The sequence below is a fragment of the Dipteris shenzhenensis genome, chromosome 25, assembly GCF_047967505.1.
Source record: "Dipteris shenzhenensis isolate YYH24624 ecotype China chromosome 25, Dip_SZ_1.0, whole genome shotgun sequence".
Lineage (NCBI taxonomy): Eukaryota > Viridiplantae > Streptophyta > Polypodiopsida > Gleicheniales > Dipteridaceae > Dipteris > Dipteris shenzhenensis.
Genome location: NC_141620.1, coordinates 10592209 through 10597215, shown reverse-complemented (window position 1 = coordinate 10597215; position 5007 = coordinate 10592209). Strand labels below are relative to the sequence as shown.

At 35.0% G+C, this 5007-nt stretch overlaps 1 pseudogene; it reads right to left on the bottom strand.

Moving 5' to 3' along the window:
* Positions 1 to 1974: 1974 nt before the first annotated feature.
* LOC147885436 (uncharacterized) lies at positions 1975 to 3792 on the bottom strand (annotated as a pseudogene).
* Positions 3793 to 5007: the final 1215 nt, after the last annotated feature.

The following is a 5007-nucleotide window of genomic DNA, read 5'->3' as shown; positions in this document are numbered from 1 at the left end:
CACCTGGGAGCACATTTTTTGACAGGGGTGCATAACACTAGGAGGAAAAGGATGTATAATGCATGAATTCACGCACGTCATGTTAAATTTGAGAAGCCTATATTTTTTGCCCTCCTCTTATACATTTCAGTGTAAGTTGAAACAGATGCTACTTTTGAGAAATTGTATTGTATAATTGAATTGTATAATTGAATAAGACCATTTAAATTGTATGTTGCCGAGATGCATGCTTTACATCCATACTATTACCTAATAGAACGTATTTTCAACTTTTGATCTTTTCAATTCTCAAATTCTCATGTATTTACTCCACCTTATCCAATTTTGTTTCCCTTGCATGCTCCCAAACTATCACTACCTACTAGAGATTTTCATGAAGTAACTTAAATTAAACTATGAATAAAATGGCACAAACTTATAAGAAGATGGCTTGAACTTTAACCTTGTGTTAATCTAATGGGAGTTTTTATATTAAATATGATGCATGTAGTAGCAATATGTTGATGTAGTACAAGTGTTTATATTCAATACGATGCATGCACTAGCATCATGTTGCCTATATGCCACTCTCTATATTAGCAAAAGATAGTGTTTATCATCTCATCATAAAGGCATCCAACTTAGTCATGTTAAGTGCACAAATTTATTAAGCTTATTATCACTCAATCCGTATCTTTTTCTCAATTTAGGTCGCTTTACTTTTCTTTAAGTTACATGCTTTCATATTTATGTATTTGCATCACTTTTTGCTAAATTTTTGAATCTCCTAACTTCGAAACCATATGCTAGATGCATATGATATAAAAGAAAAATTTGTAGAATGATGAAATATTATAGCTTCTTTATTGAATTTAGATCTTAATTATTAATGCATCTAACAATTTTTTAGTTTGGAAAGCACCCTTCATTCCATTTCTACTATATTTCAATTCAAACTTTTGAAGGACCCATGCTCCCCTCACAATTTTGAGACCATATGTAAATAAAATAATGAGCTATTTTAGTAGATAGAATTGGAATGCGTGGATCTTTAAGGGAAGCCATAGACCACCTGTACATTGGATGCATAGTTTTTTGGATATAGTCTATTCTTCGTTTAGTAGTCCTTTAGAGTTTTATAATCCATCTTTTGCTGCACAATATGGAATTTCACACGAAGGTTTAGTTAGAGATTTGGGATGTTTCAAGCTTCGATGAGATCCATATCACACTTGCATTGATTGCACAATTTGGTAGATAAATTCTATTTTGTAGATGCTCAATTTGATATTTAGACTCTAGCACACAACCGAGGGTCACAAGCTATAGCCAAATTTCATCAAAAGTACCAAATGAAAAGGTAGAGTTGAATCCAAAGTGCAAGCATATTGATATCTAAAAATAGATACAAGTTACAACCAAGACTTATCATCAAGAGTTTAATCAAAACCTTAGACTTAGACGTGGCAAGAAATCAGCTAGAGATAGCTACACTAAAGGTTGTTACATAGACTTCTCCTCCTCATTGATGGATCCTTGAATGACCTCAGCTGGATAACATGGAGGATGTGGAATTGTCTTGTTTATAGTGTAAAGATTATAGCCAAGGGAGGGCCCTAAAATAGGCCACTTGGCTTCCAAATTTGACCCTCCATCCAGTATTTCCCTATCTATTCACCAATAAGAATCAAGAATTTTGCATGATTAATGTTAGATAAAGCTAGAAAACGTTTGCACTCAAGTTTATCTAAATTACTTGACTTACAAAAAATATAGAATTATATCTCAAGAAAAGTTTGTATTCCAGTTTATCTTAAGGTATTTGACTTACAAAAAATGTAGAATTTTGCCTCAAGAACTAGCCCAACTCCTTATGCAATACATGTGACGTATCATTATCTGAACAAAATTAGCCAAGGATGATTCCTTAGATGATCTAGCTCATTATAAGACATTTTGGAAAGTTTCACCTTGTATGAAAAATGCAAAGGAAACTTACCTAGCACTTTTCAAGAAGTCATTAAAAACTTTGTAGTCATTCTCATCTAGCTGGTACTTGTCTGTTCTTACAATATATGTCAAATTTGCTAATGCAATAATTGTTTTAATGTCCACCATGTTTAAGTCTGTCAAATCATAAGTAAAAATTTGTGCTCCTTTTGCCCTTTGATACCATCCAAGCAAAACTTCCAAACCTTGGGGCCTATCTACTAAATCAAAGCCATGCTTATAATCCACGTACCTCCCTCCGACTTTCTCCCTCATCTTTTGAACCCTTCCTAAGTACCATGTACCATGAGTTGCATCCATCTTCCTCGTGATTGTAGCTTTGCCATTTCTTTTCATGTGTTGATTTCCTTGTCCTTTTGTGTCATCATGAAAGTATATAGCACAGTCACAAAGCACAGTCACAACCTATGCCAAATAAATTTCCATTTGATGATTGTGCTTTTGCTTCATGGTTGAAGTAAACACCTTGCTTTACCCTTGTGAGTCTATCTTTTGACAAGGTTGGACATCCATTGAGTTGGCTCACCAATGTTGACTTGAAAATAAATTTTCTGTCCACCTCTACAATGAGGCTAATGTTTTTCTTAGGGAGCATGTTTCTTGTTTCCTTCAAAATGTCATCAATTTCATGTCTAATCTCACTAAGTGCAATAACATCTTCACTTTCATTGCTATTCTCATCCATAGATTCTTCTTCACCACATGGCTCCACAAAGTCATCATTCTTATCAGCTTCTCCCATTTCAGCATCTAGCTTACACCATGTAGACCTTGCATCCAACCAAGGTTGAAACCACCATTTCAAGTCTTCAGCCTTGCTAGGTTTTAAATCCAAAGACTTGCATAGTATGTGAGCTTGTCGCAAGCCCTCCTTCAATGCATCAATCATTTTTTCATCAAAAGAAACACTCTCATAGTCACCTGGATTTTCTTCAATCATCCCTTCTTGTTTGTTCAAATGTTTCCATACTCTTTCCATATATGCTCTTGCTTTTTATGAGCCCTAGAGAAAGTTAGACCATTTTGAGCACACTCATGCATGGCAATTTTATTCAAGGTACCAATGCTATGTAGAAGATCTCCAAGATCAAATGCTCTTTCTTGCCCAATCATACCTCCAAATTTACTAAAATAGATTTTAGCAGCATCAAAACCGGTAAGATGTAGTGGACACTTCAGATTAGGATAAAAATCTCGAAACATCTTTATGAGCAATACAACAAAATGACAAGAAAGTATGCAGTCCATATAAGCCTCCTTACTGATGAAATTTTTCTTCAAGGTGTAGGTTGGATGGTGATGAATCCATAGTCGCCAAATTTTGAAAAAGAAAACTACCTTGGCTGCAAGCACCACACGCTCCTTCAAGATCAAATATGGTGACAAGAAAATATCAATATAATAAGCAACAATCATCAAATAGGCCTCAATCCCCTTCATACTTCTTTCTTTTTTTTGAAGTTTTCTCAAACATTTCTGTACTTGTCTACTTGCAATCCTTTGAGTTGCTCCCCAATTTTGTCGATCATTTCTTTGAATATCTCCATCTCGTAGCTTGTGCTCCTCAATTGAAAAAGCATTGTAAATAATAGATACATGATTTAGTGTGATCCAAACACATCCAATTGCTAGTTGTCGAGAAGGACTATCAACAAGTGGGCTTGTAAGTTTCTTTCCACAGTGTACAAAGTCTTGATCATGAAGGCCATACACATTTCCTCCTACAATTTTTGCTCTCAAATTCCATCCACACCAATTGATAGCAAAAGGTTGTTCGCTTTTCTCCAAATAGTCATCAAGCATCAACTTTCATCTTCTACTATCTCCATCTGAAGCATGTCCAATTATGGGTCCAACTTTATCTTTCAAGTTTGCATTCCACATGGTCTCCAAAAGATTCCATTGGTTCCTTACAAAATCACTACCAAAACGATCACATGTGCAAGAAGAAGATCATGAAGAGGATTAACAATCAAAAGTCTAGCATAATGACCTATGATATGATTTTGAAAGGCATCTATAATATTCGAGTATCCTTGTGAGCCTTCACCAACAACAATGGAGTCATTTGATGAGCATTGATGATATTCTCCTTTCTTTCCACAAAACCCAATAAGAGTGTCATCTTTTGCATTCCATCTACACAACATGATTATAGAGTTCAATAACTTCCTCATCTTTTTGAGAGATTTCCAAACATAGCAATTATAAATATCTTGATGATATAGATAAAAGTAGAAGCATACAGAGCTAAAATTACCTTATTCGATGCTTAATGGTTGTCTCATCTTCCACTATGATAACTGGAACTATAGAAATGATTCCATATCTTTTTTTTGCATCCATATAGATCTTCCCAACAGCATAGAATATGTATTCGTGCTCATCACAAATAAATTCAATTGCTTTTCTTCCTTGCCTTTTGGTGGTAGACGAAGATGGACCTCCAAGGTTTATACTCAAGAAGTCATGTAGACGTGGACCACCCCATAGCTTAATAACTTCATATATGGTTTTTGTAGAGTCACTAAACCTGTGTCCTTGCTTTGACCGTAACATGTTTTGTGCCACTTCTTGAAAAAACTCCCACAAGGCTGATTTTCCACCAAACTTTCCTTGTCTATGAGCTTCAATTATGTTGTTACAAAAGCGTCGAACATCTTTCCTATTTATACATTCAAAACTTGATTCTTTCAAAGTTTTGACTCTAACTGCCAGCATTACAATTTTTGATGTTGCCCACCACAGCCTTCTTTTTTCTTCATTCAAACTTTTCCTACACTCAAAAGTGGCATTTTTTAGCTCTTCAATTGTCAGGTAGTCTACCCACCTTCCTTTGCCTCTTTTCATGGTTCCTCTCTTCTGAACGGCAAGATTCTTCCTATATAATCTCATACAAAAATCAGAACAACCTGCAATTTTCTTACAGTATTCACATGAGAAACCTTGAAATGGATCTCCAATTATTGATATACGAAGACAATTTATGTGCCTAAAGCATTCATCTATCTTGTATTC